The following is a 12,128-nucleotide window of genomic DNA, read 5'->3' as shown; positions in this document are numbered from 1 at the left end:
CCTCAAGGTGACTGGAGAAATTTAACTCTAATTGGCAACTGGGTGGCGCTATAACAACAGAAAAATGCTTAAAAATGGCTAAAATGCGACTGATCGCTGTGGCTCCCCCTGTGGCCGAATGTTGTTGTTTTTTTCTAATTTTTGGTATGACTAAGTCATGGTATGGTATGCTGTACATAATCACGGAAACTGTCAGTGTGTGAAGCAGTCAGTCAGTCAGTCATTCTACCAGTGCACCCAATTTTAATTCAATACAACATATAAACACTTTTAACTATCTGCCTTTCAACGTGCTACCTCAATGTACAGTTTTAGCCCACTAACTATCCCACTATTGGCAATGGTACTACTGTACTTTCAATAAAGCAATCGTACTATCAAATTCACAAAAACTCTGTCTGAATACATTGCTCTTCTTAATGGGTTCTATTTGATCTGCAATTTCCTATGACCTGTATCCCAAACACACACCATGTGAAACTGTACGTGGGCAACTGTGCACTCAGTGGGTATGGACTAGTTTAAAATCTAAAACAAAGAAATGAACAAAGAACATTTTTGGGTTCGTTTTGTTTCTTAAACAGACATCTTGCCAATGATTACTTCTAACAGTTGGTCTGAAACGTGCCTCTTAAAAGTCTCCATTCAGAGGGCCATGTAGCCTGTACATTTCATCCTGCCCCTTTATCCCTACAAACATCAGGACACCGTACCCCTATACATGAACACGCAAAACAAAGAGGTAAGACCTGAGTGACAGGGTAAGGGGTGTATTAGGATTGAGTCTTGGTCTAGATCACAAAAGGGCAAATAAAACACTATCAACTTTGGGAGATATGAAATAGAAAATTCTTTACTTTTAGTCAATAGAGTGCTATAAAACAAAACAGGGCTTCAATTTTTTTTACCTTGTCGTTGTTAAGAATACGTTGCATATGATGGATGCTGTGCTGTGGTAGTGAATGACATACGTCATAAGTAAAACCATGACAACTGTCAGAGAAGATTTTTTATGATGTCGATGGCTTGTGTTTCCTTCTGCAGACGTATTGTCCCAGGGGAGATTCCAGAAATACAGTACATTCACCCAGGTCAGAGACATTTTGGATGCAAAGGAGAGTAAAAACTCTGTCAAGCTAAACCCTAAGCTGATGTGACATATTGACAGGAGAGAGATTGTCATCCCATTTCTGAAGACGGGGCCTTTATTTGTCTGAACAGAATAAAGGTCTCTTTCTAGTTTGCCAAAATAAGATTGGTTTTCAGTGGTGGTCATAGCTCGGCTGTCTATGTTCTCGTCTCAGTGATGGATATAAGGGAGGAATTTGAATCTTGTTGAAATATTAAAGTATCCAGTCTCAGATTGTCACCAGCAGGATTCCTTACAAACCGCATTCCTCCAGAGGTAGTGCTGTGTGACGCCTGCTTTCATGGAATCTGTAGTAAATTATGCATATACCTGTGTACCCTCAGGGAGGAATATTGTACTCCAGATCATACATTATAAATGAGCATGAACAACTGGAGGAGACACGAACACATGGCATCCTCAGGTAAGGTTAAAACCCAACAGGATTCAAAGTCATGTTGCTTTCATAATTCTGACCACCTAGGGGATTGAGGCAAGGACACACCAGCAGTGTGGATGCCTGCCTTCGCTAATGCTCAGTAGTGCTCGCGTGTTGCCTGGATCGAATAAATCGCTCTGAAATCCATCCCTTCTGGCAGGACAGTACACCTCAGGTCTACCTCATCAGTTCCTTGAATCTCTATAGCGTTGCATCAGTTAGACCTTTGTGAGAAACCTCCTAACTTATCTTCAGCGCTGTCATATCTAGATGTCTCTCTAGGGCTACCAAGTTGTTGGTAATCTCTCCACGCTGTGCTGTTACCTAATCTGTTTACGCATTTTATTCCTCTCTTGAATGTTGTCAAGTTCAAGGTCAATATCGTCTTCTTAAGTCTCACCCTGGGGTCACAGTGAGCAAATGGGGCATCTCTGTTGGCCATGAGAGAGAGAGAGAGACAGTGGGAGAGAGTGTGTGTGCAGCTGCTCGTTGGTGTGTCTAGTGCAGAACTGATTTAAGGCCCCAGGCCACAGGAAGAAGGCTACTCTACACTCCAGGCACGTCCCTGAAACCAGCAGCAGAGGAAGCACTATTGCCATTCAGCAGCGTCGACTGCAGACGCCTAAATGAGTCTGTTCTGTCCTGCAATGCCCAACGTGGCAGTCCGCCACTTACTCAACTTCTCCAGCTCCTAATATGCCCTCCCCCTCTTGCTGCTACTTCTCTATTCTCTCTTCCAGTTCATCCTCTTCTTTCTCTGTCTCTTTCAGTCTCACATCTCTACCTTCAATCTCGCCGTGTTTCTCTCCCCCACACTCATGCATTGCTTGTCTGCCCATGCATTTTATCTTTCTGTCACCTTTTTTTTTTCATTCACAGTCCATCACGGGCAGCTGCTACATTCAGATTGGTTACTGTCATTTTATGGCAAGGTCCTGACGTATGATCAGAGACGGTTATGAAGCCTGCTGATGTGTAGCTTGTAACCAAAATATTTAGCTTTTACAAGGTCGTGCAGCTGTGAAACATGTTAGTGAATCAGCTAATTAGGTTGCTGTTTTACTTTGTGCTTCAAGGCTTCTTTGAGCTTTCTAAGCCCAGTGTGTGTGTCAACTAAGGATGTGCGTGATTAGTCAACTAGTTGATTAAACGTTGCAACCCTTGCTAGTCGGCACCAGAAATATTAGCCAGTTGAGCTTATTTTTTATATTTTTCTTATTATTTTATCCATGTACACACTAAGACGACATATGAATACACATTCTGATGACAATGTTTTTTGTTTTTTACCATACAGTATAAGGTGTTTGCTATGCAGTTGCAGCGGCAATTCGATTTCTTCAAATGGCTCATATACACAATATTTTAGTAGTGGACTAGTCTAAGTTTAAACTCCCATTTAAACATCAGGAAAAGAAGTCGTTAGAAACATCCATAGTGGTAATCCACATGCATGATTCTTTTATTGTCAAGACTGGATTGTTCCCGAAATGGTTTTAATGTATCTATTGGGAAATGCCTAATTAATTCTGCGTATAGCCCATTAAAAATCTGACCATCAAAGTACACCATCACATGACTACTAAGGTCACACTTGTCACAAAAGGACAGGTGTATCTTGCTGAAATGAAGTTCCTAACGTGGCATAGTTGGTCATGAAAACATTTCCTCTCAACCATCTGAAACTGCTTCCATTTTTAGTTTTACCTGCTGTCCGTCACCCACTTTCCATTTGTACTGTGTTGCTGTCTGCCTTTTTATAGCTTTTTCTTCCCGTACCTGTTCACGATTTTTCTTTGTTGCAATCTCTGTGCACTTTTTCTGTCCCCTGAAAGTGTGGTTGTGACCATTTTTAGCTCAATGCTGTTTTTTTTCCAGTGTTGGTTTTCAACAAAAATACTGAAATTTGTCAGTGAAAATGTCAACAAAAAATCTTCCTGCAGCTTGAGTAATAAACAAAAGGGATTAGGGCTTTGTTTTGATTAAATCTGTTTGCCTGTATGAAAAATCATATTTAATATCCACCAACTTCTGTGTGGGTTGGTGGAGAAAATGGTGAGGATTTGTTTCCTCGTGCATGCATATTCGGGGCGGCATTGTACACAACTCCTCACCCAATGTCCCTTTTGCCACCTGGGGTTGATGGGGGAGGGGTGAGGTGGTTTAGTATCAGGGATGGTGTGATGACAGCTCGTGAATTCTAAAAGCTTTATCGGTCCCCTGCAGCCTGCCTGGGCAGCTCACTGCTTCCTCTCATCTCTCCTGTGTGTTGCATTGAATATGGCTCTCCAATTGGGGTCACGTCACAGACTGATAGGAAGCTGTATTCCTTCATAACTGGAGGCAAAGGGTTCAGTATTAAGAACAGCAGCAGAGGGATGGCAGGTCTTAACACAAGCTGACTGACAGACCAAGACACCCGCACATATTAACATTAGAAAACAAGAAATGCATCATTCTCTAAGTTCTCTTCTTTAAATTCAATTATTGGCATAGGTTACGGGGGGGCACCAGAGACACTTCCCCCTTAATAGTTAGAACACGTGCATTTGTCCCCGGCAATAAAAACATGAAAGCAGCAGAGGACTTTTCATTTTAAAGAACCACTGGAACGTGAATGACACAAGAATGTCTCTGGCAAGGTAGGGGGCAGTCTGATAGATGGATTGTCTCTTTACAAGGAAATGTGTTTGATCACAGTCTGTACAGAGACATATATATACACATAGCACCTACACAAATGACCGTGACTTATGTGTTTTGGAGAGTGATGCTGTGACAGAGGGGACAAAACTCAAACCATTGAGTGCCCGCTTCCAGGCCAGGGTTCTGTATCTATGACCAGATGGACGCAGTGTGAAAAATGGGTTGAGGGGGTGCCATGGGGTCGTGGGCTATGATGTGTGCTCTGTGTGTGATGGCTTTGCTTTTGAGGTCTGATAGGTTGGGGATGGGGAGGCCAATAATTCTGGAGACATTGTGTGTGATGATGAGTATGAGTTGTTCCAACTAGAGGCAGTTAACATGGTGAGACAACAGGGAGAAGAATGGGTTGAATTATACTGTTGTGGAGCAGCAACAGAAGGTGGGAAGCAACAGGAAGTGCTTTGAGTTTACGAATGGCACTCAGAGAGTCTTTATTAGCAGCGTTTGTAAATGCTCAGTTTATCGTCCAGGGTGAGGAGACTCCACTATCTCAGCAGTTTTTTTATTAATGCAGGTGGGGCTGTGGGTGGAGTCATGTTATATGGGCTGGAACAGGTCTTTACACTGTTACATATGAAATCTCAAAAGCAATGGCTGCAATCTGCCATTAAACAAAAAGAAGAAGAAGCAATGTTGAGGCGCCACTGTGACAGCGGCTGCAGCTGCTGGGACAGAAAACACAGCAAAAGCTGCTCTAACACTGCTGCAAATTCGCGGCAGATTTCTAATCTGTCAACTGCAATGAAGTATTAGGGCCATGGTTAAAAAAAATAATTTAGTCAGAATATTTCAAGAAAGAGAGTCGCAATATTTTGAGAATAAAGTCATCATAAAATAGGTTGCTTCAAGTCATGTGTGCATCTTTTAGCATTTCCTGACAGTCTATAGGCTACTGTAGATCCCAGTTATTTTGTAAAATCTTTGGACTGCATTGGGACTTCGTTCCTCTGACTGCTAGCTCTGTGTCACTGTCTTTGCATCCCCCGTCGCTTATACATGACTTTGCTCTTTTTGTAACTGTCTACCTACTCCATGATCCATGAGCAGTGCCCTCTTGTGGACACTTGTGACACTTTACAGTTCCTCCAGGATTTTGCAATGTTGCAATTGCAACAATTAACGCAAAGTCAGCCAATCCCCATGAATTCTGTGCGACCTTGCAGTTTTGTCCAATTATCGCAACTTTACTGCACATTTGACCTTTAAAAAGGGGTAAAATCTTTATTGTAAACCTGCACGCCCCCTTTTAACATCTTTCATGCTGATTTCAGTGTGGCTGGGTTGATGTTAGCCGTGACAGGGCATTCATTAATTGGGCTCCACCCACTCTACTCAAGTCAAGTAGTGGGCGGAGCCTGTGTCTGATAGCATGAAGGTAGCAATATTGTAATCCTAGTTCTAATAGTACAGGCAGAGCCCTTTAACTAGGGGCCCTGTTCCTCCTTCGCCACTCGGTAAAGCGTGTGTAGGATGCTCAGGCTGTCACACAGCTCTGTTATGTCCTGTGGGCTCCACATGTAGTTTGGTAGGTACGTATTGATTGGCTGGCTACATTTATGCAGATATCAGTAGGCAAATGCATGCTCCTGATTGGAGGAGAGTTTTGCCCATAGACTCTAGTAGAAGGGGTAGCCTGTACTAATAGAACTAGGGTTACACTATCATAACCTTCGCTCCTGTTCCTTAGTGTCATGAGATTGTTCTCTTTACTTCACCAAATGCAAGATGAAAAACCAACCTCAAAACAATTAGGGCTTTGACTGATGAGATTTCCTTTTCTGTTACTTTGATGATTGTCTTGTTTACACTATCAAATGTCAAAACAATAGTAAACAATCTCCATCACAGTAAAAGTGAGTTTTTTTTTTCCCCAACCATCAAAACCCAATGATTATCACTTTACTCACAACCGAGCTGAAACTAGATAACGTGTCAAGTGTGATGTAGTCAAGACCAGACAGGTATATGTTCTTTTATTACAGTCGCTCATCTGACCTTCATCCTAAATCAGTATTTACTGTAAGTGCAATATTGGACAGTTCTGTGGCTGACATGGTAGACACACGGTAGTGATGATCTGTAGCTTCAAGGCTCAAACTGTGAACATCATAACTCTACATTTGGAATCTGTGGTAATGTGTGCCTGCCAAATGCAATATATTTAGATCCCCTCAGAGGACACTTGAAGCTTCTACTGGATGAGTAGTAAAATCTTCCAGGTGGATTTTTCACTTGTAGTTGCAGTAATGGCAAATATATTTCCTATTGAATATGCCTTGGATTGGTGGGTTGCAATACTGCGCTATAAAGGGCAAATAAATCAAAACCTTCCCAACCCGTCACCTCAGCTGCAGCAGCTCTCAGCAGCCATCTCACTCATTCGCCCCCGTTTGTCCCTTTTCCCAGGTTACCTATAGGGATTGATGGTCATGCCAAAGCAAAAACAGGAAAATCCATACCACTCTCCTGCCCTTTCCATATCCCATTGATTTCATGGTGAAATATCAATCTGCATATGTCATGTACTGTTGCAGTGCTCACAACAGAACAACACATGTTTAAAGGTAAATCAACATAAATCTGCTTCAGGACAGCGTTTTATCAAGTTGCTTTAGGAGACTGTTTGTTCCCCCTCACTCTCTTTTACAGAGGCAGTCCAATAGAAAAGTCAAATGAAAAATCCATCCAATCCAAAGGCTGATGGATTTTATTCACGGAAGCTAAATTTATGAGTGCACTTTTAATTTGCATGCGCATATACGCACATGTATACAAGCACAAATATACATACAGCACAAGCACACACTGTACACACAGAGCCTCAGTGGCTCAGTGACTGAAAACCAGCACACAGGAGTATAAGGTCTGAATTTTAACTGATGATTAGAAAATGTTTTCAGTGGAGGCATATTACTAATATACTGTATATAGTATTATTTTTTTTCTTACCAGTTTCCTGGAAAGATGGAGAGCAGCCTGAGGTGGTATCAGTATCCTGGAGGACATTATGTCAGATCAGCTTTAACACTTGTTTTGCAGCTATACAACAACGCATACTGGCTACATTTGAGTTGTACTTTTTCTTCCAGCAAAACTGAGAGCAAAGCTTTGAGAGTGTGCATATCTCCGCTGAGGCAGCCCAGTCCTCCAATATGTTATACTATTAATAGTAAGAAAATTAGGGATGCTCCGATATGGATTTTTTCAACCGATACCGCTAACCGATAATTACCTACTTCTCATGGCTGATAACTGATACGATAAGCGATAATTTTACATGTTTGTTTTTTAAAAAGAAGTGTATAACCTGTAGGTTATGTACACCTGAGGCTAAGATGTAGTGAGGAAATGTGGCTGATTTAATATTCCATAGCCCTGACCCAACCAAGTCAAACTGATTGTTAACACAACAAAAACAGTTCAGACCCTTCCATACCTGCCGACATGAGGTTGTGAAAATGAGGAAGATTTTCTGGGGTGTTGTCAAACGGCCTATCCTCAAAGCCCCTGCCCCCATAAAACCCTGCACTACAGATGAACATAATGAATACAAGGATGTGAAAGTAAAATGACTTTTAATCAGTATTAAATTTATAGTTAACGGTAAGAGAGAGGGGAATTATGAAGCCCAGTGTTACTGTGTTATTCTCTGGTGTATCAGTACAGTACATGAACTACACTGCAGAGTCTCTACTAACAGAGACAAACACTGACAGCTGACTCATGTGAACATCGGCAGGTCCATGTTACATCTGGTGTATGAAATATTTATATTGTTACACTGCATTTTTATCAACACCATCTCACCATCCTACGATAGACTAGCCTCCAACTACCAAATAGAATTGTGATGTGCTGTTGATTCACCGCACACATTAACACTCAGTTCAGACAAACACATGGCTGTGTCTTACACACATGCGCAGGGAGAGAGAGAGAGAGATATATGCTCCAGACTGGGTTGCCAGGTAACGATATAAATTATCACTAACTGTAGCATCAGCAGCAGAAGTCGAGCCTTTTAAAAGCTTGGTGTTGGATGTAAACTGCTGCTGCTAATTGGCTCGTGCTAACACCCAGGAGACGGTTCTTCAGGGCTGTGTCTAACCTGTTGGTGGGGTGTCGGGCGGTCGGAGATCAGACCCTTGGCGCAATCCTGTTGTCTTCCTCTGGAACTGTGAAAGACGTCCACACCGCAACATGTTTTGCCCTCTAGACAGTGTGCTGCAGTTGTTTTTCTCCTCCTCTGTGTTTATTGGCGGCTCGTAAACCAAGTTCAAAGGTGCACGCACCACCACACACTGTGTCAGCTGTGTAGTCAATGAAAGTAGTCTGGCTTCCTGTTATCGGCGCTATTTATGGGCTATAACTTTAATTATCGGAATAATGCATAATAGTTAAAATGTCCCATTATTGGACGATAATTTATCGGCCTGATATATATCATGCAATAGAATGTTTCTGAAATGCTAATATGCATCAGGATTCAGTGCCGCAAAAAACTAAACTGATGAGATATACTGTATACATATACAAACACAGGACACTTGTGCCAGATCATTTGAAAGTGGATCCTGGTCCACTGACCAGACCTGTCGCCATCATTCAAATTGGCTTAAACATTTTTAAGTTGTCATGCTAACAAATAAGAACCGCAAAAACCTAACTTCAGCAGAGCTACTGATTAATGACCATTAGCTGGACTTCATCTTTTAAACACACACTGTTGTGTTAATGATATTTCAGTAAGTTGTTTGTACAACTTGCTAAGTTAACACTATGTATGCCCTTGTCATAAGTTCTGTGTTTACAATGACCGGTAAAGGGTTAATGCTTCCTATTCTCTCAGCATAAAGCCTCGTCTGACCTTTATTTTTACAATTACTACAAACCAAATTCCTGTTGAGAATGTGAGTTTGCAGACAAATTGAAGCCTAAGGGTAATAATTTCTCGGTGCAGATGGTCCAAAATACATGAGAATAATTTCATAAGGTCTTTTCATAATGTAGCTTTTGCAGTGTGGTAGTTGTGTATATTTTAAAAAGTGCCTTCCAGCTAGTCAATGCTGTTTTTTCCTCACTGCATCACAGGCATACCAATAGCACATATTTTCAACCAAAACATGATTGCTTATTTCTCTTTCGATGCGTAATTACATTCACATGTTGTCTTGAAGCTATTTGCAAGCATGTTCAGCACGTAGGATTCAGTCATTAGATTTTGCAGACCATCTTGAATACACTTAATTGAACATACCATTTTGTCCTAAAACAGATAGACGGCCCAGAAACTAAGCAGCATTGCGGGCATCTCTACCTCCATGTATACACTACTCGGACTTTGATTGTCTTTATTGCAGTCTCCGTCTTAAAATCAGATACTGTATGAGTTGGAATAGCTCCACATGATGACATTTAAGAGCAACCGCACTATTTATAAGATGGTTGAGGCTGTACTTCTGGCTTGCCATGCAATGTCGCTGCTTAAAAGATGTAAGAGTCGCAGTGCTTCTTTAATGGTAAGGCCAGGCAGTACAGTAGGGATTTGAGTCCTCTGGGCAGTGTTTGACAGGAAATAGAATCTGTACCTTTGGCTTGTATACAGCAGCCTGGAGTTGTAAGGAAGAAAGAGGAATGGAAAAAAAGACGGAGGGGAGATGTGTCGGCAAGGAAGGCAGGCTTCAGCAACAATATCTTCTCTGCTGAAACGTAACGTATGTCAGCACTTCAAAAGTTTCCCCGTTATTATTTATCCCACACCTCCTCCAAGAGCTCCACATATTCATTTGATCTAACCTTTTATTCTCTGCCTACTGTAAATGGTCCCGAGCTGGATACATACATTCTCATTGCCAGTAATTACGGACAAGTGGATTCCCAGACTGAATAAAACAGTGCTTTGAATGCAACAATTGATTCATCTCTGTAAATGTACTTGAGCCATTGGAGGACGTTCAAGATGAATTTAAGTTGATAAAGTAGCAGTGCTAGCAGTGTCTCTGTTTTCCTGGTACAATCATGAAGCAGTATAAATCTGTTTTACAGTGTGTCGACGGAGAAGTCAAGCAAATATAATGAGATCAAAACTGTAAAGACAAACCACCAGAACTAAACCATTGTTTATTGACAATATAATAGCATGTGGTTTGCCAAGATGGCTCAATATGAGATGTGAATAGCGATGAAACTGTGATTCATCTGTTGCAAGGATGCTGGGAATATTTATCTATTATTTAGCGTTCCTAAAGTACATACTTTATGTAATCAGTTTCTTAGATGGTTGAAAGCCACAATGTGATTATAACATCTATCAAATTGTTCTGATAGCACATGTTGTTTGTACAAAATGAAAATGAATCCCTGTGAAATATGGTGCAGTCCTTTCATTCTTATACCCCTTTCATATCAGAGACGTGTTTGGACTCATTTGTATGCAACAGCTGTCACAGGTAATCTCTGGTTGTCACCATTAGCAGGGACTTGAGAGTACAATCTAGTGCACCACACTGCTCTGCTAAACCAAAGAATTACATCAAATTATTACCAATAAAAGTCAGCACTTTCCCCTTTTCACCTTCACTTGCCCACACATGCTTTCTATTAGTCCCTCTTCATCTTTCTCTCTTCTTTCTTCCTTCTTTCTCACTCCCTTTTTGAAGACTCAGTCAAATGGTGTTTTTACATCAGTATCATTTAATCTCCATCCCTGATAGAAATGCCAGTTCACAAAAGCTGGGCAGCCTACAACCCACGTACAACCCTGGACAAGAGTAGAGTCGTGAGGGAAAGTTGGCTAAAGTGTTTTGAGTCATTCAGACCACAGACACAGTTTTGACCCACGTCACAGTGTCGGTCTGAATAGGGTAGGACAGTGGAGGTGGAGGGAACACGGGGATAACGATGCACACTTTACTGTTAGTCTTACCTCAAGGACAGTCCTTTATTCAGTTTATGCCGTTGAAAAGAGTCCCTCCCCCGGACAATTCTAACGCTGAAAAGGTGTGAGAGGAGGAGGTTTCAGTAGCCCTTTTTAAATAGGAAGTGTACAAATTTGCAGGAAAGCCCAGTCAGTCTTCATTCAGCATTGGCAGGATAAAAACAAAATCTTTTGTTTATACAGAATGCGCCTTTTTCAGGGCAATGGGGGGCGTGGGCAAGTAACAAAACATGTAGTTCAGCGTCCTTCACCGTTCCCGTCACTTGATGGTTAATGGTCTGTTCGTTTGCGAGGACAAGGAGGGCGCACAATTCCTTGTCTCACCAGTTGCTCATCTTTACAGTGTCTTTCAGGTTTGCGTTTCCCTCTTGCTACTAGCTGCTCATTGTTGGCGTCATCAACAGCTCCTCCCACAAGTCTTCAACAGCACCTCCCGTGGCGGAAGGGCGCCTCGTTCTTTTTAAACCAAAAAGGTTCCGCCAATATGTTTACCCCTACGAGGCGGAAAATTGGGCACCTCGGATCAACTCACCAATCCGGCTCTGTGTGTTTAAATGCTCGCAGCTTGCCGGCTAAACGGCCCAACATTCGCCGAAAATCTGGCAGTGTAAAAGGGGCTAGTGGTTCTTTGACCATCCGGCATGCATTTCTGATGGAGCATACCAACACCAGTGGTGTCCGCAGGTGGGATTAGTGGGACAAGGGGTTTAGCAGCATGCCATACTCATCAAATAATCATTTTTGATACCTTCACTGGAAGTCAAGAAGTTACAAATCATACACACAGAAGCTTAAAAGTCCAACATTTACCTAATCTTTGAACATCAAGTTGTAGAGTTGATAATTTAGATTGCATGACAGTAGTTAGGAGAAGCTGCTTTTGGATGAGTACCTCGTACTTCAAAAAAAATTCAAGC

The 12,128-nt window shown here is 41.8% G+C and overlaps 1 protein-coding gene across 1 annotated transcript in view; it reads left to right on the top strand.

Moving 5' to 3' along the window:
* LOC126401207 (glutamate receptor ionotropic, kainate 4-like) overlaps nt 1-12,128 on the top strand; it is a 432,132-nt gene that overhangs the window by 96,261 nt on the left and 323,743 nt on the right. The window lies entirely within an intron of this gene.

This window comes from Epinephelus moara, chromosome 2 (genome assembly GCF_006386435.1).
Source record: "Epinephelus moara isolate mb chromosome 2, YSFRI_EMoa_1.0, whole genome shotgun sequence".
NCBI classification, from domain to species: domain Eukaryota; kingdom Metazoa; phylum Chordata; class Actinopteri; order Perciformes; family Serranidae; genus Epinephelus; species Epinephelus moara.
Note: the sequence above shows the minus strand (reverse complement) of the source record. Positions and strands in the feature narration are given on the sequence as shown.